General features: G+C 42.3%; 2 long non-coding RNA genes across 5 annotated transcripts in view; one reads left to right on the top strand and one right to left on the bottom strand.

The window, feature by feature from the left end:
• The window catches only part of LOC111560091, a 35,173-nt gene extending 18,623 nt beyond the window's left edge, over nt 1-16,550 (bottom strand). Inside the window, exons 1-3 of one of the 4 annotated variants that reach the window (XR_006596259.1) lie at nt 16,413-16,550; nt 8,849-8,889; nt 5,398-5,724 (exon numbers count right to left, since the gene is read on the bottom strand). This is a non-coding gene — a long non-coding RNA (uncharacterized LOC111560091). Of the gene's footprint in view, nt 1-1,662; nt 5,725-8,848; nt 8,890-16,412 lie in introns of those variants that run through there. The other 3 variants (XR_006596260.1, XR_006596257.1, XR_006596258.1) reach the window with 3 other exon arrangements.
• A 104-nt stretch (nt 16,551-16,654) lies between these two features.
• LOC123384758 lies at nt 16,655-18,664 on the top strand. Its single transcript, XR_006596264.1, has 2 exons — nt 16,655-16,705; nt 18,044-18,664. It is a non-coding gene; the product is annotated as an uncharacterized LOC123384758 (long non-coding RNA).
• Nucleotides 18,665-27,932: the final 9,268 nt, after the last annotated feature.

Below are 27,932 nucleotides of genomic sequence, written 5' to 3'. Positions count from 1 at the left end.
ACCTCAGCATAATAAAGGTCATGTAAAACAAGCCCATAGTTAACATCTTACTCAGTGACAAAACACTGAAAACTTTTCCTGTAAGATCAAAAACAAGACAAGGGTGTCCACTCTCACCACTTTTATTCAACACAGAACTGGAAGTTCTAGCCAGGGTAATTAGGCAAGAAAAAGAAATAAAAGTCAAGAGGTAAACTGTCTCTATTTACAGATGACATAATATTGCATATAGAAAAATCTAAAGGCTCCATGAAAAAACTGTTAGAAATAACAAATGATTTCAGTAAAGTTGCAGGACACAAAAATCAGTTGCATATCTATATACCAACAATGAACTATCAGGAAGACAAATTAAGAAAACAATCTCAGGGGCACTTGAGTGGCTCAGTCACTTAAGTACTGACTCTTGGGGCGTCTGGGTGGCTCAGTCAGTTGGGCGACCGACTTCGTCTCAGGTCATGATCTTGCAGTCCGTGAGTTCAAGCCCCGCATCGGGCTCTGTGCTGACAGCTCAGAGCCTGGAGCCTGTTTCAGATTCTGTGTCTCCCTCTCTCTCTGACCCTCCCCCATTCATGCCCTCTCTCTGTCTCAAAAATAAATAAACGTAAAAAAAAAATAAAAAAAAAAAAGTACTGACTCTTGATTTTGGCTCAGGTCATGATCTCACGGTTCATGAGTTCAAACCCTGCATCAAACCCTAACAGTGCAGAGCCTGCTTGGGATTCTCTCTCCTCCTCTCTGCCCTTCTCCTGTTCATGCTCTCTTTCTCTCAAAATGAATCAAGAAACATTAAAAAAAAAAGTTTAAAAAATAGAAAAAATAAAACAATCTCATTTACAATTGGATCAAAAAGAATAAAATACTTGGGAGTAAATGTAACTAAGGGGGTGAAAGATGTATATACATTGAAAACTACAAGACACTGATGAGACATGAAAAGAAACACAAATAAATGGAAAAATATTCTGTGTTCATGGATTAGAAAACGTAATACTGTTAAAATGTTCATACTTCCCAAAGCAATTTATGGGTCCAATGCAATCCCTATCAAAATTCTAATGGCATTTTTCATAGAAATTTTTTTTAAAAATCCTAAAATTTGTATGGAATCACAGAAAACCCCAAATAACCAAAGCAATCTTATGAAGGAACAAAGCTAGAGACATCACATTTCCTGATCTCAAACTGTATTACAAAGCCATGGTAATCAAATCACTGTAGTATTGGCATAAAAACAGATATATCAATTAATGGAACAATACAGAGACCTCAGAAATAAACCCATGCATATATTGTCAATTAATTTTCAACAAAAGAGCCATGAATATACAACTGGGAAAAGATGGTCTCTTCAGTAAAGGGACAGTCACATGCAAAAGAATGAAACTGGACCCCTATCTTACGCCATACACAAAAATCAACTCAAAATGGAGTAAAGACTTTAACATAAGACCAGAAACCATAAAATTCCTAAAAGAAAAAAGAGAGTAAGCTCCTTGACATTGGTCTTGGCAATGATTTTTTGTTTGTTTGTTTTGAAACGAAAAGCAAAGTCAACAAAAGCAACAATAAACAACTGGGACTACACCAAACTAAAAAGCTTCAGCGCAACCAAGGAAACCATTAACAAAATGTAAAGGCAGCCTATGGAAAGGGAGGAAATATTTGCAAATCATATATATGATAAAGGGTTAATATCCAAAGTATACAAGGAAGCCATACAACTCAATAGCAAAAAAAAAGCAACCCAATTTAAAAATGGGAAACAAACCTAAGTAGACATTTACTCGAAGACATACAAATGGCCAACAAATACATGTAAAGGTACTACCACCACCACCTCAGGGGAATGCAAATCAAAACCAGGAAATGCAAATCATACCTGTTAGGATGTCTATTATCAAAAAGACAAAAGAGAATAAATGCTGGCGAGGATAGAGGGAAAAGGGAACCCTTGTACACTGTTGGTGAGAATGTAAATTGGTACAGTCACCTGAAGGGTTCTCAAGAAATTCAAAACAGAACTGCCATGTCAGCAGCAACCCCACTTCTGGACCGTCCAAAGGAAAGGCAAACAGCATCTCGAAGAGACGCCTGTCCTCCTATGTTCACGACAGCATTATTTACAATATCTAAGAAATGGAAACAACCTAAATGTACATGGACAGATGAACAGATAAGGAAAATGGACACACACACCACAGAATATTATTCAGCCTTAAAAAAGAAGGAAATCCTGTCATTTGCAAAAACATGGGATGACCGTGGTGGATGTTAATGAAATCAGCCAGAGAGAGAAAGACAATTACCACACGACATCACTTATAAGTGGAATTTGGAAGGCAGGAAGGAAGGAAGGAAGGAAGAAGGAAGGAGGAAGGAGGAAGGAAGGGAGGATTAACTTGTGGAAACAGAGTAGAAAAGTGGTTTCCAAGGGCTGGGTGTGGGGGAAATAGGGAGAGGCTGGTAAAACGGTACTAACTTTCAGTTGTTAGATGAATAGGATATGAGGGTCTAATGTATGATATGGTGACTACAGTTGTTAACATTACACTATATAATTGAAATTCGCTAAGAGAGAACTTAAGTGTTCTCACCAAAAAAAAAGTGAGGTGATGGATACATTCATGAACTCAGTGGCGGGGGGTGGGGTGGAATCCTCCCCACAACATACACAGATGTCAAATCTTTACATGGTACACTTCTTACAATTTTATTTGTCAATTATACCTGAATAAACTTGGAAAAATTTTCACATCCTTATTTATTCCTCTATTTGAGAACATTAATTTGGACTATTCTGAAGTTGGCCACTGATTTCTCTGATGTGGTAACAAACAACTGTATATGCAGGTGATCAGAAAAGAGCAACTCCTCTATTTCAAATTCTGTCTAAAATAAACCACTCACTGATTTTTTTTTTTTTTTCAGTAGGAAACATCATGGACTGGAAATTTCTTTAACATAAAATAACAGTAATTATAGGATTCCAGGAAGCGAGCAATACCACTTGGGAATTTTGAAACAGTTTTCCATTCTACCAGTCCTCACTGATTTCCTTTGACTATCTTCAAAGACATTTGGTTTTTTCAGTTTCAAGTATATTCCATGTAAACTTATATGCAATAAACTGAGTCAGAGAGGATCTGTAATCCAATGAAAATCCGTTTGGGCAATCTCAAAAGGCAGGAATCGGGATGTGACTTAACAGGGGAACATGGAATCAGTGGAGAAAGACTGCACACTAAAGTTGGACAGGCAGGCGCTCAATGAATATTCCACGAATACGGCTGGGACATGGGGTGAACACACAGTCCAGAACTCAGGAAAAAGGGTAAGACCAAGTCACCAGGGACTGAAAAGCCTGATGGGGCACAAGGCACATAGTGAGACAGGGAATGGGGGGCAGAGATACAGTCAGAAGAGGTGCGCAGGCAGCTCCCGGCAGGCCTGGGCTCCGGGTGTCCCTCCCTCACCCGGACATAACCTCTCCTAAACCATTCACTTGCCCTGGCTCTCAGTTTTTTGCCCACCAAGCAACCTGCTGGTGGTTTAGTTAAATTCTCAGGTCAAATTCCAACCACAAAGGAAACAGGGGCAGCATAAGCATTCTGATCCCCAGAAAAAAAGAAGTATTTGGGAAGCACTGAAAAATGTTAACTGTGAAACAACTTTGGAATCAGTACTGAGAAATCTCTATCTCCTCCACGTTGTTTCTTCTCATACTCCATCCAGAATGCCGATTGATTTCAAAAGTAGCTACGAGCTTCGGGAAACAATTTGTAGGAAGATTCCTGACAACAAAATGTCTGAGTCTCGACTCCAAAAACTGCTCTCCTTTTAAACACTTGGTGCATCTGATTTCCTCCATGACATAATCTCTCTTAATCCCATTTAAAATCACAGTTCCTGTTCGCTTTTCAAGAACTGGGTAAAATAAACATTTCAGAAGACATGACTGTATATCAGCTTTGGCTACCCTGCTTCTTGACAGAATTGCTTCACTGCCTCGCACGGTATGGCCTTCTAACCACAGAATCCTTTGTAGCAGCGCATTAGACACACAGGAAGTAAGACATGCATCACAGTCCATATATGTGAAGTGTAACATTTAGAAAGTCACTGCTCCGGCCCTGAGCAATGTTAATTACCTTGCTCCTGGCATGGAAAATACTAAAATGACCCGCACAATGAGGATGTCAAACTGTCTTTCTTAATCCAACACCTGCACTGGAAATGCTAGGAATCCATGACACTTACAATTAAATACCTAAGATTACCAAACACAAGTTCAGGCAGGGCTAATTTAGAAATTATTGTCAAGACTCACCGAGAACAGTCATAATTTAGAAGGGAAAGAAAAGTTTAAAAGAGAGAAAAATCTCACAGAGGGACTATGTCCACGGTTTCCCCATTTGGAAACTGAACTGAAAGCAGAGACGTTTCCTCTATTTAGACTAAGACTCAAAAAGGTTAAAAGACACTGTGATTAAGAAGCATCTGTGGTACTGAGCCATTTCCAGAGAAGACTGCTATTTCTATGAAGGAGGAGGAGGAAAATCTAAATACTTGATCTCCTTTCTTTCCTATGTCTTGGCAAAGAACAAAGAGTTCACCTCTAACATCTTGCGTCAAAGTGGAGTTTTTGCTTGACACTCGTGTTGACTTTTTTTCCCCCACGTGGAATAGAATCAAGGCAGGAAGTAGTAAAAGACGAAAGTGAGGGAACCAAGATCTGTTCTGAGACATACTCAGACTCAAGAAGCCTCGAGTATATCCAAAGTCATCCTTTATAAGAGAAAAAAAGAAAAGAAAAGAAAGAAAAAAAAAAAAACTCACACTTTTTATCTCTTATAGAAGACACTTTTTCTTCAATCCCTTACCTGGCTATGTGAAAATTCTGTGACCTGTTTCAGGAGATTGTCTATAGGAAATATTAGTAATCAGAATATGGGCAAGTAAGGGAGTTTTGAACAAGATATGACTGATGTAAGCCAAAGTACGGGAGCGAAAGGGAAGATTAATTTAAGAACATTGCATGCAGCATAATGACAAACTAAAACCTGGCCAAGATCAGATAAATTTTCTTAGGAGAGGGAAAAAAAAAAAAAACCAAACCCGTGTATGAAATCATAAAGTTGAGTTTTCAGTTCAGTAGCTCATGTTTGGACAGTGGCAAGTTCAGGCTCATTACAAAGGTGGGTGTGGTGCTGAAGTGAGGTGGGTGAAGGGGGATTAGAACATGAAACCACTTGGCATCTGTTAACCAATGACAGTTCCATAAAGGTCTAGGAAAACAAACAGGCTGAGGGAGGCATGACAGGTGTGAGAGGCCAGCCTTGTTTCTGAGAGTTTTACACGCAAAATCCCAACAAGGAAACACAAAACTGGACCCACCTGCTCTCCTTAGAGGCCTTCTTCACTGAAGAGGCGACCGGACTTGCAACACACGAAGGTTGGGGTCCTGGCAGCCAAGCAGCTACCTCCCCACGATAAACCATTAAAATGTAGTTGCTACTTGTTTCTGACATTCCTGTGACCACTTTAAAGACACAATCTCTTGGTTTTGCTCCTCAGATTACCAGCTCAAATATCATAAACGCAGAGCGTACCTGGGGTGGCACCGCAGAGCGCAGGGTTAGTTTCTTGGGCGGCCCCAGCTGTCTCTACTGGAGCTGCCTTCATGACGTTTCCTTCCTCTCTGCCTCCAAACGTGTCGGGGGTCTGCATACAACACCCGCAATGGAGGTGACACGGTCATAGTGTGTGCACGGGATCTTGTGTGGGCCCCGGGCCCCTCTCTGCAGGTGCAGGGGGAGCGCTCCTCTGGAGGAGTCATTCTGGGGGGTCAGTCATCAGGGGAGGGAGCCCATCTTCCAACTCCGAAGCTGGAATTCGGAGGGACAGCCTCAGGTCGGACAGAGAAAGGGGCCCCGGTTCTCTGGGCCAGGGGTCTTGGGAATGAGCACACTCTCTGAAAACAAGCCAAGAGCTGGACCTCAAGAACCCGGACAGGGCGACCCAGGTTGTGCCAGGTCTTTGGAGCTGGAAAGTAATTAGCTCAGCCTTTGAAACGAGGGCTGTTCTAATGCTCACATGTACTTTGCTTTCTTTTCCATTGGCTTCACTTTTTGACAGTGTTTGAAGGGCCCCAGCCTGCTGTGGCTGTATTAGAAGGGACACAGAGAAGGCAATGGTGTCCAGGCTCGGACAAGGACTTTTAAGTATGCACAACACGGCTCCGGGGCCAGGCACGGCAGCAGAGCTCAATGAGATGAGAACTCCAGCAGAAGTTAAATCCTTTGCGAAGGAGGAGGCCCAGCTATCCCTCTCTGCACTGAGGTTCTCCTGGGACCAGAAGCCTTGATTCTGGATTTGGGATTCTGATTCTCGGTTCTGGATTTTGTTTTATGAGGGAAGTGGTGATCTTCCATTTCAGGCTCTTTCCCTGACCTCCTAACAAAACCTGCTCCTAAGGGGAGAAAATCAGAACTATTTATTGAGCAAACATGTATTTAAGGCTTACTGGGTACCAGGCTCCGGGTAACGTTCTGGAGGCTACAACACAGTGGTACTTCAGTCCTGCCCTCAGGGAGCTGAGACTCTCACCGGTGAGTGCTACCTCCCCAAGCTAGTTCTAGTCTAAGACTTATCTCTGATTGTAAATGAAAACATTTTATCCTTCCTTATGGGAATAACTGATATCAGCAGCAGTTTGGGGCCAGTTTTCTGGACCTTTAGGTCTTTGCGAGGCCAATTTTGGGTGCAGATCCTAGCTGACCATATTCTTGTTCACTGCTCTGCAACCCTGATCAAATGACAGTGTTTAGCACATTACTAGGTGACTCGATCTGTTTACCTGTGAGTAATTAATAGGCAGAAACTTGCTGCACCCCACCTGCCAGGCTCTTAACTGTACCAAGTTTAAATCTCCTAACAACTGTAACAATATCTTGCTCACTAACAAATTTAAATTAACACAGCGTACACAACAGATTGGGGTAATAAATTACATTACATTACAACGACTTTCCTAGCCTATGGTAAAATAAATATGCCAGGAAAGTCTTATTCTGAAAGACTAAGCTAAAAAGTAATGGTTTCCCTCCAGCACTCCCTCTGAAAGGCAACACGCAGACTGGAAGAAAAAGAAGAACTTGAAAATAAAACACAAAGGTATCATCACTATAGATACACGTGGAAAACCAGGAAATCCCATCCTCCTATGGGGAGGAAGTCTAAACTTCCACGTCTTCTGTGAAAGCCTTCCTATCTTTCTTACAACACCAGGGCTCTTTTGGCCTCAGGCTCAATGCCCAAGCCACAGATATTTCAGTGCTTACAAAATACTGTAAAGTTAAAAGAAAAATTAACTGCCCTAAAAATACAAAAATAAAGCCAGATAACTGAAATTAATTCAGGCTCAACTATACATCTATTAATGCTAGTTGCTAATACAATACAAAGTACCAGACGGGGGTGGGGGGCAGGCGGGGGACTTGAACAACAGAAGTGCATCTCCTTCCAGTTCTGGAGGTGGGAAGTCTGAGACTGAGGGGTCAGCAGGGTGGGTTTCTCCTGAGGCCTCTCTCCTTAGCTTACAGATGGTCGTCTTCTCTTTGTGTCCCCACCACCATTTTCTCTGTGTGTCTTTGTGTCCTGATCTTTCCTTTTCCTAAGGACACCAGTCACATTGAGTTATGACCCAACCATATGACCTCATTTTACCTTAATTACCTCTTTAAAGGCCCTGCCTCCAAAGACAGTCACATACTGAGGTCCTGGGGTTTGGAGCTTCAACATATGAATCTTGAGGATACATGCTTCAGTCCGTGATATTTACAAAATACATTATGTCCATACGATTATGAAATCTAGAATTCACCAATGTTTTTATTTACTTGAAAAAGTTTGTAGGCTAAAAGTTCTTAGTTCATAAGAATTCTTGGGTGTTCCCAATGATTCCTTAAAAATTATGCCCAACTTGGGGTACCTGGGTGGCTCAGTCAGTTAAGCTTCTGACTTTGGCTCAGATCATGATCTCACTGCTTGTGAGTTTGAGCCCCGCCTAGGGCTCTGTGCTGACAGCTCAGAGCCTGGAGCCTGCTTCAGATTCCGTGTCTCCCTCTCTCTCTGCCCCTCCCCAACTCGTGTTTGTGCACGCGCGTACGCATGCTCTCCCTCTCTCTCTCAAAAATAAATAAACATTAAAAATTATTCTCAACCACAAATTAGATAAATTACTTGCAGGTAAACGTTCACGGGAGTGATGACTGCTTCGGTCTCCCAGCAGTCTCTCTACTCGTACCCTTGACCCTCTATGGTCTATTCTCAACACAGCAGCCAGAGGAGTCCGTGTAAATATAAGTCAGGCCATGTGAAAGCCCAGAATGCTTTCCACTCCCTCGGTAGAAGCTGAGGCCCCAAACCGAGCTACCCAGCCTGTAATGTTCTGGCTTCCCGCTCCCTTTCAAGCGCATCTGTAGCCCGAGTGCCCCCTCGTCCCCTGGCCCTGTCACGTGGACCTCCTCGCAGTTCTTCTGTTTTGGGGTGCTCTTGCCTTGACAATTCCCAGCCCCTAGATGGAACACGCTGGACTCCCTGACCCCCTTCCAGTCTCGGCTCAGCTCTAACCTTCACTAAAAGGCTCATCTCCACCAGCACACGGAGACTGTCTGCATCCCCTCCTTGCACGTTCCAGATCTCCCTACCCCAGTCTGCTCTTCCTTCCTCTTCCCACCTCTACCGTGCCATCTGCTTATTTTGCCCATCAGCGGTGCTGCTCCCACCCGCCCGCTGCCCGCTCAACGGAGGCCCCATGTTTTCCTAACCAGTGTATCCCGCTTACCTGGACTCCGGTCTGCCACGCGGTCGGCGCTTAAGAAGTATCTGTTGAATGAATGAGTAGATCAGTGAATGAAAAGCACCAAATTCTTTTCAACAATACATCAGAAAGTGGTGTTTAATGTAGGATATGGAGGTTTTATGTGTTTTTTTTTTTTTTAAATAAAACTTTTACGAATCCTAACAAGCCAGCGTATCATTTTCTGATCTCGGAGACAACCGATCCTTTTTCTCCATCTTAATAACTCCAGGGTTCACGTCTTTCCCTTAGGACCTGGTTACTTTCTGGACAATTTCTAAAAGAAAACAACTTTCCACAAAAATCCCCTTCTGGAGCCGGACAGCCTGGATTTGTACCCTGGCTTCGTTTTCCTCATGTGCCCGATGTAACAGTAGCTCTCCCATGTGGCCACGTGACGATTCAAGGAATTAATTAATGCCAAGTCCCTAGAACAGTGCCAGGCATATAATAAGAAATATCTAAGTCTTAGCTACTTTTCTTCTCAATATTACTGAATCACACAGAAACTGGTTTGTGAAATATACACTGTATTACCTTAACTCGGTTTTAAATTGTATTGACCAACTTAACCAAGAAATAAAGCAAAAACAGAAATAAAAGTTCTGTCTATGTGTATCACACAAACTAATTGAACAGGTTTTCAGCAAATGTGAAATGATCTGACTTAAATATAGCCTCCATGGCATGGCAAAAATTCGCTTTGGAAAACCGCCAAAGGAAACTTCAAAACGACAGGCAGTCTTTGTCCAGACCAGCAGAGACCCAGCGTAACAAAAGTCGCCTTGAACTGAAAATTAAGAGAGACGTGCTACAAATATTAAGATGCCACTGACAGAGAAAATCGGACACATTTTGAACCTAAGCCTTAAACTGCAAACCGCAAGGGCAAACACTCCTGAGTGTGGACGCTGAGTTCCTTTCTAGCTACTTTTCACGTGAGTAACTCCATGCAGGCTGATTCAGGTGAGAGAGAACGACCTGTTAAGTAATGGCTAGTGTTCCCACAAAGCAACTCCGGGGAGATCGCGTAGCAGGTAAAAGTAAATCAGTCCCTTTGGCAGGGGAAAAAAGTGAAATTATTCATTCAACGTGAAGTCTGAGGAGACTTAAGGAAAATTGGTGAAGCACGGGCTTTTGGGATATGAGGTCAACTCACAAGTAGGGGAGAGATTTATAACAGAATTTTAAAATTATAAGTGACTTTAAAGATGATTATTTTGCAGTTGAGAAAAATTAAGAAATTGAGAGGTTAAGTCCATAGCAAAAAGAAAAAAAAATCTCTCTTGAGAGACCCTATAATGTAAGGATGATAAAAGATTAAAAACATATTAACCTATGATGTCAAAGTGAGTAGCGAGGGGCTATCTGCAGAGAAGTGATTTCAACACAATTCTGTGAGATGTAAGCCTGTGGAAAAGTGGTAGGGGGAGCAGGTGAGGTGGAGGGGGGCTCAGTGGAGCTGGTGCTCCCTCAGGGGCAGGCGCAGTGGAGCTGGTGCTCCCTGGGGGGGGAGGCACGGTGTAGCTGGTGCTCCCTTGGGGGGGGGGGCGCAGTGGAGCTGGTGCTCCCTCAGGGGGAGGGGGAGTGGATCTCAGTGCTCCCTCAGGGGCAGGCACAGTGGAGCTGGTGCTCCCTCAGGGGCAGGTGCCTCAAACAGAGAGGCTGCTTGCCCCGCAGAACTCCTCAGAAGCTTAGGGCTTGGAGACTCCAGTGCGGCAAAAGCAGGAGTGAAACTTGAAGCTGAAAACAAGTGGATTCTTTAACGATAAGTAAATTAAGCAATCACCGTCCCTAGCCTCTCACACAGAACGCTATTGCCGAAGCATTCCAAAGCTGACAGATGAGGTTCCTTTTTTAGAAAAGCAAGTGGCCACCTCCACATTCTGGCTTTGGTGGACTCCCAGGACGACAGCTGCCTCCTTGCCTGATGGCCCGAAAACAAAACCTTACCCAGATATACAAAGCTCCCAAGCTACATTTAGAATCTTACTCTTAAATATTAATGGTCACCCTGGGAGCAATAAAAAAGTTTGAAAAAGAGAGTTTATGATAAGCAGACAGAAAACATGATCCCCAAAGGAAGGGATAATGTGGGGAGTAGGAAAGAACTAAATAAACACAAAAACTCTGGCATTCTCCAAGAAATTGAAGAATTATATCACATCTATAAAATGAAAGCAGGATGTTTTGATAAAGGGATGGGTATGAAACAAGATAAAAATTCTTACAAATTAAAAATACAAGACCCAAGAGGAAATAAATCAATAGGGTAACTGGAAGAAGGATTAAGAAAATCTCCTAAAAAATAAAACTGATTGACAAAGAGATGGTATGAGAAAAATAAGAAGAAACTAAGAGAAATAATACGTGATATCCTGTGTCTAACAAATAGGGGTTTGGGGAGGAAAGACTACAAAAAATGGAGGGGTGAAAATCAGCAAAGATATAATACAGGAAAATTTATGAGTTGAAAAATAAAAGTCTCCATGTTTAAAAAGCGTACTTTAATAAATGAACAAACGAAGAAATGAAAAAAGAGTTGCATCTGGCACATAATGAAATTTCAGAATGCTATGAGAATAACAAAAAGAATCTAACAACTCTTGAGAGAAAAATCAAGTAATGTACAAAATATGAAACATCAGAAGCAACACTGCAGGCGAGGGTTAAGTATATTTAATCTGGATTTAGGCAAATAATCAGTTTTCAGGTTGAATCATAGACACTTTCAGACACAACAATCTGGCGTTACTTGGAGGTATGCTAAAGTTAAACAGAGAACTGAAAAAGAAAAGGCAAGGGGAAACAGAGGTTGAGTCAAGGTGCAGAGGGAGGTAGGTTAAGGAAATGTCCCTGTAGCAGAGAAATTAACCTAGCTGGGACCAGGAGTATCAGAGCTGTGAAGGAAAAGGTTTTCTTGGAGAATATGGGGCACAACAGAACACTTAACATTTGAGAGCATTTGAAAACCTTGAGAACATAATAAAGGCATGCAATGCAAAATAATAACGAGAAACTCAAGGATAAACAAAAGGTCATATACAAAAAGAAATCTCACATGCGACTTTGTGACTATAAAAATTGTAGTAAAATGCACATAACATAAAATTCATCATTTTAACCATAAAACACTGGAATTTGGTATATTCACAAAGTGTACAAGCCATCACCTGAACCTACAGCTGATCCTTGAACAACCCAGGTTTAAATTGTGTGGGTTCACTTACGTGTGGATTCTTTTCAACACATACAGTAAAGTACTGTAAATGTATTTTCTCTCATGATTTTCTTAATAACATTTTTTCTCTAGTTGACTTTATTATAAGGATACAGTAGAAATACATAGAACATGTAAAACATGTGTTAATCTACTGTTAATGTTATCCATAAGGCTTCTGGTCAACAGAGACTATTAGTAGTTAGGTTTTGGGGGAGTCAAAAGTTATACACTAATTTCCAACTGTGCAGGGGATCAGAATCCCTAACCCCTGCATTGTTCAAGGGTCAATTGTAGGTTCACAATTTTTTCAGCACCCTAACAGAAAACCCCATTCCCATTAATTAATCACCCCCAGCTCCCTTCCTCCCAGTCCCTGGCAACCACTTTTCTGCTTTCTGTCTCTATGGATGTGCCTATTCTTGGTATTTCACATAAATTGAATCATATAATATATGGTCTCTTATGTATGACTTCTTTCACTTAGCATAATGCTTTTTTTTTACTTTTATTTTTTATTTTTTAATATGAAATTTATTGTCAAATGTTTCCATACAACACCCAGTGCTCATCCCAACAAGTGCTCTCCTCCCTGCCCATGACCTACTTTCCCCTCTGCCCCCCCCATCAACCTTGAGTTTATTCTCAGTTTTTAAGAGTCTCTTATGGTTTGCCTCCTTCCCTCTCTGTAACTTTTTTTCTTCCCTTTCCCTCCCCCATGGTCTTCTGTTAAGTTTGTCAGGATCCACATAAGAGTGAAAACATACGGTATCGGTCTTTGTCTGTAGGACTTATTTCACTTAGCATCACACTCTCCAGTTCCATCCTCCATGTTGCTACAAAAGGCCATAGTATTTAATTTCATTCTTTCAAAGTTCATCCACTTTGTGTTGATGTGTTGGTACTTCATTTCTTTTTCTGGCTCAATAGTATTGTATGGAAACACTGTATCTCTTTAAACCTGAGGGCCATTTGGGTTGTTTCCACTATTTGGGTACTGTGAAGACTCCTACTATGTACAAGTTTCTGTTCCAGTCCCTGCTTTCAATTCTGTGGGGGTATATACCCAGGAATGCAATTGCTAGATCATAATGGTAATTCTATGTTTAACTTTTTTGAGTATCTGCCAGGACATTTTTCAAAGTGGTTACACAATTTTCCATTCCCACTTACGAAGGACAAGGGTCCCGATTTCTTCACATCTTTGTCAACACTTGCTATTTTCCATTTTTAAAATAGTCACCCTAATGAATTTCAAGTAATTTCTCATTGTGGTTTTGATTTTCATTTCCCTAATGACAAGTGATGTTGAGTGTCTTTTTCATGTAATTATTGGCCATTTGTACATCTTCTTTGGAAAAATGTCTATTCTAGTTGTCTATCCATCTTTGAACTGGGTTGTTTGGATTTTTGTTGTTGTTGAGTTATAAGAGTTCTTTATATATTATGCACATTAATTTTTATCATATATATGATTTGCAAATATTTTCTCCAATTCTGTGGGCTATCTTATTCTATTAATACAGTTCTTTAGTGCACAATTGTTTTTAATGTTGATAAAGTCCAATTTACCTATTTTTTTTGTTACTTGTTATTTTGCTGTCATATCTAAGAAAGCATTGCCAAATCCAGTGTGCTGAAGATTTCCCCTGATTTCTTCTAAGAATTCTATAGTTTTAGTTCTTACATTTGGGTCTTTGATCCATTTTGAGTTAATTTTTGTACAAGGTGTTAGGTAAGGGTCCAATTTCATTCTTTTGCATATGGATATACATTTGTTGAAAAGACCATTCCTTCCTCCATTAAATAGTGATGGTGCCTTGTCAAAAATCAACTGACTATAGATGTCTGGATTTATTTCCAGGATCTCAATTCTGTTCTATTGATGTCTATTCTTATGCCAACACCAAACTTTTCTGATTACTGTAGCTCTGTAGTAAATTTTGAAGTCAGACTGTTTGAGTTCCCTAACTTTGTTCTTTTTCAATATTGTTTTTTCTATTCAGGAACCATTGTCATGTTATATAAATTTTAGGATCAGCTTTTCCACTTCTGAAAAAGGGGGGGGGGTACATTGTGATTTTGACAGGGATTGTTTTGAATCTTTCCATAAGAAAGTATATGTTGCTGTGGCTGGGTGGAGTGTCCTGTGTATGTCTGTTAGGTCAGTTGGCTTATAGTGTTGCTCAAGTGACTCTGTGACTTTGTATGAACAATAATTACATATTCATAACAATGAAAACACTTTCACAGGTACACTCCAGCCTGGCCTGTAGCCTGAGCCTGTTGATCAATCCTCCTGAGAAATTCTACAAGAGACAAGTGGCAAGGGTAGGCACACAGCTGACCACAGATGAGTGAAGCAAAGTTAGAGCAAAAGATTAAATAACAGACAACAGAAATTGAGTTGGGAGTTGTATACATCAAAACCCCCTCCAGCAACAGTCACTGAAAGAACATTACGTAGAACAGAGAGAAACCCACTCATCCAAAACTCAAAATTACATAGCTTACTCTCTGTTTGAGGATGAATAAACAGAAAATAACCAACATAGTTTCTATGGAAAATAAATGTGGAACACTAGGGACAGAATGTGATTTTTAACGATACTGGAGAAAAAGAATTTATTACAGGAACCAGAAAAACAGCGGGCCCTTCCAATAGAATTAGAAGAGTAAACAGGATGAATTAGAACAACAAAAGAAAGACCTGAGGACAAGATAAGCTGCAAGAACAAGCTGAAAATAAAGTGGAAAGGAATAGATACAAGCCATAACTTCAAAATTATAATTACAATCGTAGAGTTAAAATCTGAATTGGAGTCAGTAAAGAGAAATGTTTTACTAACACCGCCTATCTTCTCTTAACCTGTTTCCATTTCCTCCTTGGCACACAGGGACATTTCCTGTCCCCCCCCCCCTCCGCCCCCCTCCCCCCCGCTGGTAGACATGGCCTTGTGACTGAGTTCCGGCCGGGAAAACATGGACTGAAGAGATATTAACTACTTCCGGGTCAGGCCCCTAGAGACTTCCTCCATACTCTCTCTTTCTCTATTTGCCAATCAGATGCTGAGGATCTAGCAAAGAACTCTTGAGATCCTAGCGGTCCCGCGCCTCTGAGATGAATGGAGGCTGAACTCCCTAAAGCACTACTTGTGAAAAACTTTCCCTCTATTCAGAAACAGGTATTTTTTTTTTTTTTTTTTACTTTAGTTGAGTGAAACATAAACATCACTTTTTTTGTTTTTTGCTTAAATAAGTTGACTTAAAAAAAATAAACATCTATTATGCTAAACTGCTGAGATCTGGGTAGCATTACACTAATTAACACAAAATGGTATTGTGGAAAACCAAAGCATTGATACGGAGGACAAAGGTAAGGCATTCTCTCAGACTGCAGAGAAAAAGAAAAAAGAGGTAGTATATATAAAAGATGATGGATAGTCAGGACAAAAAACAAAGATCCCAGCATTTGTATATTAGAAAGAATATTCTTTTTTATAAGTTTTGATTTATTTTGAGAGATAGAGTATTTTTCAAAAGGCGGAATCAATAATCAGTTATCAAAGATATAATTAAATAAAAATTTCTGGAGTAAAAATTAAGCCGGGCATAGAATTTGAAAAAGGTCACTATATTTCAAGCATAATTAATAAGAAGATACTGACACCAGGGAGCCGGGGGGGGGGGGGGGGGGGCTCAGCCCGTTGGGCATCTGACTCTTGGTTTGGGCTCAGGCCATGATCTGCACGGACATCGCAGAGCCTGCTTGGGATTCGCTTCCTCCTCTCCCCTCTGCCCCCATCCTGCTCGCTCGATCTCTCTCTCAAAATAAATAAACATTTTAAAAAACATTTTTTAAGAGACCCCTGGGTGGCTCAGTCGGTTAAGCGCCTGACTTAGGCTCCGGTCACGATCTAGCGGTTAGTGAATTCGAGCCCCGCCTCAGGCTCTGTGCTGACAGCTCGCAGCCCGGAGCCTGCTTCGGATTCTGTGTCTCCCTCCCTCCCTCCCTCTCTCTCTCTCTCTCTCTCTCTCTCTCTGCTCCTCCCCCGCTCACACTCTGTCTCTCTCTCTCTCAGAAATAAACATGAGAAAATTAAACACTGTTTAATTAAAAAAAAGATACTGACGTCTATGAAGAGATGTATGTTTCAGAAAAATGGCAATGGGTCAGGTCCAAGTCTCCCCCCTACACTCTTCCCGGAAAAAAAGAAAAAAATCAACAGGAAAGTACAGCAAAGGGAAAACACATGCTAGAAAGGGCATTATTAGATCACCTGACGAAACTGGACTATGGACGCTTATGATAGATTAAAAAATGCTTACAGTGTTAAGTTACTGAAGTTGAAAATAGTCTCCCTCGTCTTAGGCGACTCGATGAAGTAGTTCGGGGTAAAAGGCACGTAACTTACCCACGAGCGCTTCGGGGAAAAGGTGCGTGCGCGCGCCTATGCGTGTCTGCGCACATGCTTGCACGTGTGCGTCTGTGCGCGTCTGTGTGCGTCTGTGCGTGCGTGCTGCGTGCATCTGCGCGCCTGCGTGTGCGCGTTATGCGGAAAGAGATTGAGAACAAAGAGAGGTGGGACCAAACGCCAGGAAGGGGTGAATCTGCCTAAAAGGTATTTGGGTGTTCTTTTTACTAATCTTATTCTTGCAGCTTTTTTCTGAGTCTGAAATACTTAAAAAAAAAAAAAATTTGTAAGAGCGGTCCAACAAAACAATTCTAAACCTATTTGGGTAAAAGAGAGACAATCCTTCAAAAGAGATCAAAGCTCAAACTGGACTAGCAAACTGGATTGAGATTTTGGGGGGTTACATTAGGTATCAGAAGAAATGCAGTAAGAATTATAAATACATTATATAAATTATATAAATAAGAATTTATATAAATTATATAAAAGAATTATATAAATTAAATAAATATAATTGTATAAATTATATTGTACTTGTGACATAAGATTTTTATCCTTTGTCAAGAAGTTATTTTTCTTTTGTGAAGGCATCAGAAAAACTGTCTTGTACACTCAGGAACTCAGAAAACATGTCATCTATGTGTCCTTCTTAAAACCTTACGTGATGATGCATTACAATAGGCTCAAAGATCATTATAATTCCAGTTCTAGTGCCAGTGAGATCTGAATAAAAAGAACTGGCCGTTGGTCATTAAAACCAATGAATGAGGGGCGCCTGGGTGGCGCAGTCGGTTAAGCGTCCGACTTCAGCCAGGTCAGGATCTCGCGGTCCGTGAGTTCGAGCCCTGCGTCAGGCTCTGGGCTGATGGCTCCAATGCTGTGTCTCCCTCCCTCTCTGCCCCTCCCCCGTTCATGCTCTGTTTCTCTCTGTCCCAAAAATAAATAAAAAACGTTGAAAAAAAAATTAAAAAAAAAAAACAAAAAAAACAATGAATGATACTCAACAATATTCAGTATTCAGAAAACCATTGTAATTAAGTGAATGTAAATGAATTTAGGTATTTCAGAGTTAAGACTATACACGGTGTAAAACAATGTCAGAAGCCACAAGCTGGATTTTTATTAACAGAGTCTGGAGAATTGGTGAGGGAGAAGATGGTAGGAGGGGAAATATGGGCTAATTTGCTCATTTTATATTTGGGGCAATTAGGAAAATGCATAATGTTGGCTTCGGTGATTGGTGGAAAGTAAGTTGAGCAACAGAAACACTGAACTGTACGTGTGACAGCAAATCACACAGGTCTGGTGACATGAGCAGTTGCTAGCCTTGAGCAGGATCAGAGCCAGGAAAAGCCCTTATGCCAGTCAGGGTACAGAGAAGTGGGTACTGTTGCTAGAACCTTCTGGTTCCAGAGACACAGGCACAGCAAGAGGTTGTTGGGGCCATATTGCAGGTTTCTGTGGGAGCATCAGAAGGGGAGCACTTTTAAGATTTATGAGCAAAGCCAGGCCTCCAACAAGTAATTCTTCTCTTTTTGAGAGTAGCAACCCCTGGCTTGTCACTGGGCTCTGGAGGAGACAACTGACCATGGGACACCAGGTGACCGGATACCGGATACGTGCCATTCGTGAACTGGGTGTTATCTGACCCACTGGGCCATAAAATTGGAAATTCCAACAAGTGCGCAACTATTACAGAAAGATGATTTATTGGTCTACACGGGCCCCTACCGAACAGTTTCTGAAGGCACAAATAAGGCCCACCGGCCAAGTCACTTGTGCCCCCCAGCATGTGTACCTTGGCAACCTCACCTGTACCCAATGCTTCGTGGCAGATTCCCAATGACCGCCTGACTAAATTCAGGCCGGATTTAGATGGCCCTGAACCATATCCCCACGATGGACTATCGCAGTGATTATGGTCCTCTTTAGGGGTAGCCCTGAACACTGGGGAAAGGAAACCATCCCAGGGGGCAGCACTTGGCCTGCAGGAGGAACTGGCCTGGAGTAAGGCCCCACATCGATCCATGGAGTGGCTGACGGTGGCCATATGGTCAGAGATAATCCCAAGGTTAAAAACAAACCAAACAAACCCACAACTGTGTATAGTTTTAGGCTGATTTCACTAAATATGATTATATGCAGTGGTAAAATTAAAACTATGTATATCATAATGTTAACTTTATGGGTGGTTTTTATTTTCTTCCTATATTTTCCTAGATGTTTTTCAGTGAGTATGTATTATTTTTATAAACGGGCAAAATAAATATCATTTTATTTTTTTAATTAAAAAAAAAATTTTTTTTTTCAACGTTTATTTATTTTTGGGACAGAGAGAGACAGAGCATGAACGGGGGAGGGGCAGAGAGAGAGGGAGACACAGAATCCGAAACAGGCTCCAGGCTCTGAGCCATCAGCCCAGAGCCTGACGCGGGGCTCGAACTCACGGACCATGAGATCGTGACCTGGCTGAAGTCGGACGCTTAACCGACTGCGCCACCCAGGCACCCCAATAAATATCATTTTAAAAAGAAGCTTTCTTGGGGTGCCTGGCTTGGTTGGTTAAGCATCTGACTTTGGCTCAGGTCATGATCTCATAGTTCATGGGTTCGAGCCCTGCCTCAGGCTGTGTGCTGATAGCTCCGAGCCTGGAGCCTGCTTCAGGTTCTATATCTCCTTCTCTCTCTGCCCCTCCCCCGCTCACACTCTATCTCTCCCCCTCTCAAAGATAAGTAAACATTAAAAAAAATTTTTTTTTTTTTTTAAACTTTCTTAGGGCTTGGCTTCATAGACATTCAGCATGGTTTGTATTATTTTGCTCTGGAGTCTGTCTTCCGTAAGAAACACTGTGGTTAGTCTGTGACCTTGTTCCATTTTGCCCCTTTGTGAATCTGCTTTGGCATGCTGTGTACCAAAGACAGTGGAATCGTGATCTTTGTAACTGATTCAGTCATATAAATAGAATTCAGAGTGAGCAGCTTTCTGTTGATCTAAAAGTACGAGGGGCTCCTGGGTGGCGCAGTCGGTTAAGCGTCCGACTTCAGCCAGGTCACGATCTCGCGGTCCGTGAGTTCGAGCCCCGCGTCAGGCTCTGGGCTGATGGCTCAGAGCCTGGAGCCTGTTTCGGATTCTGTGTCTCCCTCTCTCTCTGCCCCTCCCCCGTTCATGCTCTGTCTCTCTCTGTCCCAAAAATAAATAAAACGTTGAAAAAAAAATTAAAAAAAAAAAGTACATGAAACAGTGTGGCATCACTGAGAGATCAAGGCTTTGGGGTAAGACTGGCTGACATTTGATTCCCAACCCTTGCTGTTTATTCGCCATATGACTTTGGACAATACAACTGACCTCCAAGTACAGATTTCCTCTTCTTGACAAGGAGAGGATGCCAACCACCTTATTCTATCCCCAGAGAGTGATCAAAATAATCCCAAGTGACAAGTTACGTAAGCTGTCTATCTACCAGTACTGAGCTCCGGCTCTTCATACTTTTCTGTGCATGCAGGTGCGGTAAGGGAGCATGGGTGGGGGGCATGGAACAAGGAACAGGGCTCCATTTTTCCACTCTCCGAAATGCTGCTTACTTTCATCAGCAAGAAAGGGAGTGGAAAGTCTCAATTTACCTTCTGCCCAACTGCCTATGATGAAGTTGTGAGCACAGGTGGGCCAGCTGAAAGGGAGGGACGAGGAGAATCCTGATATGTCCCCCACTTCTCCCTCAGAGCATGACTCCTCCAAATACGAGTGTGAATGGGTCTCCGGTCACCATCGACTCCCACGGTTAGGTGGGAAACCGCAAAAGAGGCAGTTGTGTGTATAGATTTATAAGATTGTGAGGCAAGTCTACTCCAGCGGGAGCAACTGGGAGGCACTCTAGCATGGGATTTGCTTTCCCCTCTGTTCTCTAGTTTGGGAAATGCCTCGAGAAAGATCAATTCCAGCACATCCCAGGTGGCTGAAGCTTAAGAGCAATAAAAGAGACAGCTTTGCAGTTAGATAGAAAAGAATTTTCTAAACTCTGTAGCCACAAGAAGGTCCTCTAGTTCATCTCTGATCCCGTCCGTGTTCTCCCATGAGGCCTGTGGAATCCGATATATAATCTGATATATATACCATATCTTTATCCATTCATCCATCGATGGTCATTTGGGCTCTTTCCATACTTTGGCTATTGTCACTAGTGCTGATATAAACATTGGGGTGCATGTGCCCCTTCGAAACAGAATACCTGTGTCCCTTGGATAAATACCTAATAGTGCAATTGCTGGGTCATAGGGTAGTTCTATTTTTAATTTTTTTAAGAAGCTAGGGAGGTTCATGCACACGCGCACGCTCGCTCTCTCTCTCAAAAATAAATAATCATTTGAAAAAAAAAAACAGGAAAGAAAAAAAAGTTTACTTTCCCTAAGGCAGCTGATGACTTTCTGGAATTTTGTGAGGAGCTCTGTTAGCTATGATTTTAAGGCAACAAGGGATAAAGCAAATAGGAAGGAATCAACCACAACTCTTATCACCAAAATAGAATTGCAGGAGTCTCGGCCTTGAGGAAAGCTACAAAATGGCCAAAGGACCATTGCCCCAAGATGTGGTTCATCCCACGGTCCACTCCACACTTCTACGTAATGTCCGAGTTTGCCACATCTAGAGTATCTCCAACTGACCAACATCTGGAGCCCTCAGTGCCAGGTGTGGTGACTGCAATAATGGGGCAAGTTATTCTGTAAAGTGAGGTCATTAGTCAACGCTCAAACCTTCTGAATCCCTTAGAAAAGAAAGAAAAAGATGAGTGTGTATGAGTGCATGAGAGAGAGGGGTGGGGGGAGAGAAGGAGAGAAGAAGAAAGAGAGAAGGAGAAGGGAGGGAGGGAGGAAAGCGAGAAAGGAAGGAAGGAGGAAAAAAGAGCAAAAGAGAAAGAACAAGAAAGTACATAGGTCTTTCTTGTTGGTTTCCCTGATGTAATCTATTATGTCTGGGAATGACAGTCCTGCAGAAACATCTGGGACTCATCATCTGCCTTCTGCTGCACCAGAGATGATTTTTGGATAGTAATCTAACATGGGGGCACTCTAGAAGCCTACCAAAGGGAACAGCAGGCTTTTCTATATTTATTGTGCCAAATGAGAGAATTTAGAGATTTGAGGGAAAGTTTTCATTGCAATGTCAAGGTGGGAGTCCTTAAGACTCTCCCACCCAGATAAGCACAAGCTCCATCTGTTCCAGGGAAGATGCAGACTGTGGAAAACAAGCTCGCATTCTTTGTTTTGCACACACACTGGAAAGAATAGATACAATTTCAAGGACTTTTGAGACATCAGTCAGCTGGGCGAAGAACAAAGTCTCATTTTCTACACTTAGTGGAGCTGTTTATAACTGAGATTCTCTTCTGCAGATATTGATAATTACTAATAGTTTTAAAAGAATCACCTACAGGAAAGACACACATTCAGTTAACCTCTAGGGGAAACCGTTTGGTTCAAGTAGAAAACCGTAGTGTGGAACTGACAATGACTTTCCTAGCATGGTTCGTTTGGAGTTCACTTCCACTCAACGGGTCTTGGGAAGATTCTGAAATTATTTCTGTGATGCCTCAATTTCCTTTTACAAGGAAGAAAGCTGCAAGAGAGCGGTCAATGTATAAACAGATGATTAATAACCAGGAAAGACATCAGCATAATTACTAGGAACAATCGCATTTGCTCCATGCATGGATAGAAAAGATGGTTTTAAGTTGAGAGGCAGCTAAAAGAAGCTAGTCTTTTCTTTTCAATGATGTTAAAAAATGAAATACAGAATTTTTAAAAAGCAGTCATTTGCTTATCGCCAAGAAATTAATGTGATGCTTATTTTATTTTATTAGTGTTTTATTCTTGAGAGAGAGGGAGACAGACAGACAGACAGACAAAGCACAAGCAGGAGAGGAGCAGAGAGAGAGGGAGACACAGAATCGGAAGCAGGCTCCAGGCTCCAAGCTGTCAGCACAGAGCCCGACGCGGAGCTCGAACTCACGAACCATGAGATCATGACCTGAGCCAAAGTCGGACACTTAACCGACTGAGCCACCCAGGCGCCCCATGTGACGATTATTTTAAATTAGGAAGGAAAAGGTTTCCAGGTTTTAGTTAAAAACTGTAACTGTTTATTGGGGGCACAGGACCACAGGTCTCCTTTTACTGAAACGTATGACATATACCCAGCTATTTAACCTTTAACAGTGAAAAACAGAACACTCCTTCTGAGTTCTAGAATTCAATGGGAATCTAAACATTTCCCCCCAATATTCTTTTATTACAGACAATTTCTGGTTCAGTGAAAGTGCACTGCGTTACAAGACAACCTTTGAAACACCAGGGAGAAATATTTTTTAAAGTATTTATCATCCTATGGGGTTTTAATTTTCTGCTGACTGTTACAACTTGAGAATAGAGGGCCTCACTCCAGTGGGGAGAAAGCTATTTATGAATAGTTTGTGATTTGGAGCAGCTGCTCTCCACTCTATATCATCCTTTTTTTGATAACCGCATTTTCCCAAAAAGCTACCACTAATAAGCAGGTGCATACTAAAACCAACTGCAGCAAAGCTGTTACCTTGAAAGAAAGATGTCAAATAAAAAGCTCCTCCACGTTTAAGGATCCTTGAGTTTCTTCATTATAGGAGAATAATAAATCTGGAAACCTGTTGCATCTTGGGAATCTAATGTTACTCAGAGAGAATACTGTCAAGAGGTTTCTATGCAGCTTTCACTCTGGGCTAAAATGAAAAACATCTTATGCGAGAGGTTGCATCCTCGTGGGAATTAGAAATGCTTTCATTCCACCCATACAAATAGGATGAAAATATCTGGGTTGTATTGTAAATGTTTCCCTACCTAGCTGAGACGGAATCTCACTGGCATTGTGCTTGGGTGCTTGAGAACGGGAACGTGGAAACAATTATGAATTTGAATATACTGTTCCTGGCCATCCAGATGAAAGAGATATATAAGCAAAATAGTTTCTCTCAAAATATTTATGATGAGAAATGACTAATCCCCTTTGCATGGTATACTTCTGGAGTTGAAAAGGTCACAATATCCTTTCTCATCATACTGTTTTATTAAAACTTAATTAGGAGACGTGTGATACCCTTAGCTGCTAAAGACTCCATCAATAGGCAGGGTAATTTCCCAGATTGCACCCTGGAACCCAGCCCTTGAATGCGAGTAGTAGAGGAATGGATACAGTTGCAAGGGTACCAAATGAAAGTGACCTTTAAATGTGTTAGGGAATAAATTCTATGGTAACCGCAGGCGGGAGTATAAATGGGCATGGCAAATAGTGAAGGGAAATTCGACAATATATTTTAAAAGCCTTAAGCATACATACAGCTTTTGACCTAGGTATTTTAATTCCAGGAAACATTCAGATTTCTTCACGGATATTCGCTGCAGCCTAAAAATTCAACATCAGGAAAGTGTTTAAAGAAATGTCCAACAATGAGGAACAGGAGGAAAATGATTCAAGGAAAGAACCATCACGTAGACATTCGGAGCGACGTGGAAGAAGAAAATGGGAGTCGTGACAAACCTTCACGATGACTGTGGGAAAAAGGCAAGTTACAAAGGAGTTTGGATTGTACAGTTCCCATTTTGCTTTAAAAAAAAAAATATATATATATATATATATATATATATATATATAATGTTAAAAGGAAATGCAGTATATAAAAATAATACTTGTGATCATCTTTGGGTGATATGCGGCTTAACTTTTTTTTTGAGAAACAGAGTACGTACAAGCAAGTGGGGGAGGGGAGAGAGAGAGAGAGAGAGAGAGAGAGAGAGAGAGAGAGATTGAGAATCTTAAGCAGGCTCCACACTGAGCATGGAGCTCAGCATGGGGCTTGATTCCATGACCCTGAGATCATGACCTGAGCTGAAGTTAAGAGTTGGACGCTTAACCCATTGATCCACCCAGGTGCCCCAATGCTTGATTCTTCTTTGCTTCTTTTTCTGCTTCCCTATAATTTTCAGGCTAACAAACATATATTAGCCTTTAATCAAAAAAATAAGAATAAATGTTAATATCAACGAGGCATAACAAACAGACCAGACATTCCAAGTGTTTATCTATTCCACACGAATAGCTCCCCAGTTCTTCGCGCATTTGGTCTAACACTGCACCTGTATTTATTGCATGTACATGTGAGTGCACGTATGTGTGATGGGGCCTCTCAGCCACGTACAATACAGCAGCAAGATGGTACAGGGGTCTGTAGTTCAATGGGAGGACTAGAGATGGTTCAGGATAGATTTGTGGTATAAGCCTAATTCTAATTTTACTCAAGTTATTTTTTAAAGATACAAATATGTTCTATCCAAATCCTTTTTCAAATTTCAGTTGTTTAAAAAATTACTGATAACTGTGCTCCCCCAAAGAATGTATCAATAACAAGCTCTAAGATTTCGCTTAGAAGCTTCTTGAAAGAATGGACCTCTATTTCATAGGCTCTTCGTTAAGCTATTTAAGGTTTGAATCAAAACAACAACTGAGTGCCAGGTGACCATGATGCATATGAGACTTTGTCAAGGTCATGCAAATGCTTACATCCCCCCTACTACTCCTAGGCATGCATTCGCTTGTTCGTTCATTCACTCATTCATTCATAAACATGCGTATGCCTCAGCACAGAAATTGCAAAGAGGACTAAGAGACAGTGCTCCCACTCCCTTCTACTCCCCCACCAGTAAGAAGCTCCTTACAGACTGATGGGGCAGAAAGACACATAAGCAGGCTATTGTGAGATTACATAGAAGGTCACGATCACCAGCATCCTCCCATTGTACATTCTTTTATAATATAAATGCCTTTGGAAAGGAGAAGTTTTCTAGATAGGTATTGGCTTTCTTCCTGAGTATGAGAGACAGGGCTATAAGACACTGATGGACAGGAAACAGAAAAGTGGCTTAAGACAAATTCACCTGCTTCCTATGTTGCCAAGGGGCAGGCTTGGGAATGGCTTTCTCCTCTAAGAGGCATTCATAATGGTGAATGTGACACTGAATCCAGAAGCAGTGGCTCCAGGGGATCTGTGTTGGTGGAGAGGATGTGCCGTGGGCTGGCGTGTTATTTGTATGTAGTGGAAATCTTTGTATCTCCAGAGAGTCATTGGAAGACCCAAGGATGAGGCTTTCAGTTTAAATAGGATTCTTGTAATTGTAAGAAGGAATTTTTTCAATCATATTTTATGTCTTTGGAAAATGTTAGTTGTTATATAAGGTATCTCAATAGAATGAGTGAATGCTCTTCAGCTTGGCAGTGATGTAACTTCATGTTTGGCTTTTTAGAACTATGTCTGAGGGGAAAAAGGTAGAAAAAAAATGCCCTGATTCCTAATGGCCATTTTTAGAAATTACCACGAAACTTGAAGACTCCTTTTTGGGGGGCTGGGGAAGGGCAGGTTACAAGGGAAACAGGCTCAGTCTTAGGGAGTTTTTTCAAAATACCCATACCTGGGCACCACGCTGGACTTGAGTGAATCACAATCCTGAGTGGATAGGGTCTCCTTGGGGGCCCAGCAGGGATCCTTTGAGAGAGCTTCTCCAGGAACCTAATTGATGCCACCCATTCGCTGCTGAGAACAGTTGCTCTGGACGTCCTGGATGGTGACTGATAGTCCACAGGAAATAAGCTGTCGATTGGAAAGAAAATGTTACACTCAAAGACCAGGAGCAGAACGTTTGGTCAAGTGGAAGGTGAGGACCTCGTGACGAGCAGCTCGTTGATTTATCTGACACATATTCACGGAGGACTGAGTATGGGCCAGGCGCCGTGCTAGGCTCTCTCTGCAGGCGCGAGGAAGACCAAGAGAGCCTCAGGCCTGGTCGTCCCAGAGCTCACTGTCGCAGGAAGAGTGACGCCAGGAGATGGAGTGGCTGCCGTGCTGTGCCACCCGCTCGCGCTGCGAACGAGGGACTCTGCTGCCGGGGCGGTGCTGTCACTCAGGCCGCAGATGGGCTCTCCTCCAGAGTTGCCCCGGCACCCTGCCCTCCCGGGGGCGGCCCGCCTCCCGTGGCCGACAGCCGTGGGAGCGTCAGGGGACCAGACCACTCTGCGGGGTCACCCAGGTTGGGAGCTTCCTCGGGGGTCCGCCCAGGGACTGGCTGGAACCGTGTCACAGCTGCGAAAGGAGAAAAGACCAGGCGTTCATAACCGGCGCCGGCCCGGCGCTCACAGCTGGGCCACGTTATTCTCCTGTTGGACATAAACAACTTCACAGAATAAAATCGAACAAGATGATGCAAGCCCTCTCCAGAGTTTCACTTAGGCATAAAGATGGTCACTGTGCCACTCAAACGGTAACAGATTTTCCCGTCACCCCTTCTTGGCCGGAATGAGTGGCTGCTACTCGGTTACCGGTTACAACCTTGTCCTCATCCTACTCTTCCCTCGCCAGGGGTAAGATTTATGGAGACACCCATCAGAGACGGGCTGCCATTTTGTTTTCTAGATTGCACTGGCAGCGTCCAATCTAGGGAGGACCTTCGGTCTTCTCCCACCCCACCTACCTGAAGCCCAAATGCTACCTGAGCTTCTTTCTAACACTCGTACTGAGGGGCCCGTGGTTCCCCACGGTGTGCGTCTCGCTCTCTGCAGTGAGTGACGGACTCGACCTGTGGAACTTCAGGTATGTTCCTGGTGGACTTCAGCTGAAGAGAATTGACCCAGCCCAACCTCTCGTTGGCCAGCTCCTTTCTCTCCCTTCTTTTCTCATGGGGCCTGAGCCCAAGGGCATTCCCTCCAATACGGATCTTCATCTCAGAGTCTCCATCACAGGGAAACCTACCCAGGGACAAGAAATAACCCCTGACCCTGAGAAGGAAGTGTCGGAGCCAGGGGGACCCATAGAAGAGTGCCAGGGTCTGCAAGGCAGGCAAGCTTCTTGCAGTCCAGATCAGTGAAACCTGCAGATTGAGTAGTGAGTGGGTGCCATGATGGGGCGGCGGGGGCAGGAGAGGCTTAGAAATGATCTGGAGGCCGCAAGGAGCCCAACGAAAGGTTCTGGCTGGGACACTGGCAGGTGGGAATGGGAGGGAAAGGTGGGGACCAGGTCAGGAGGCACCTCACAAGCCCTAGGAAAGAGTTGGATCTGATTCAACTAATTTTGACCAACGGAAGGATTGAAGTAGGGGAGTAACAGAATGTTGAATATTGGTATTGGTATTGAATATTGGCTCAATATTGGTATTGAACCATTTCACATCAAACAAAAGATCATGGCATCTTTACGTTAAGGACTAGGATAATGGTAACTCAGCACAAAATGACGGGTTCTTCAGAAGTCTTAAAAATACATTTGACTTTTTCTCTACCCGAGTGCAAGTGTATTATTTGTGAATGATACTTTGAAACCTACCAATAGATCTGCAAGTGGGTTTGACCGTCAGAAGCAGTGACCACG

This window comes from Felis catus, chromosome B1 (assembly GCF_018350175.1).
Source record: "Felis catus isolate Fca126 chromosome B1, F.catus_Fca126_mat1.0, whole genome shotgun sequence".
NCBI lineage: Eukaryota > Metazoa > Chordata > Mammalia > Carnivora > Felidae > Felis > Felis catus.
This window is presented reverse-complemented; position numbering and strand designations above follow the sequence as displayed.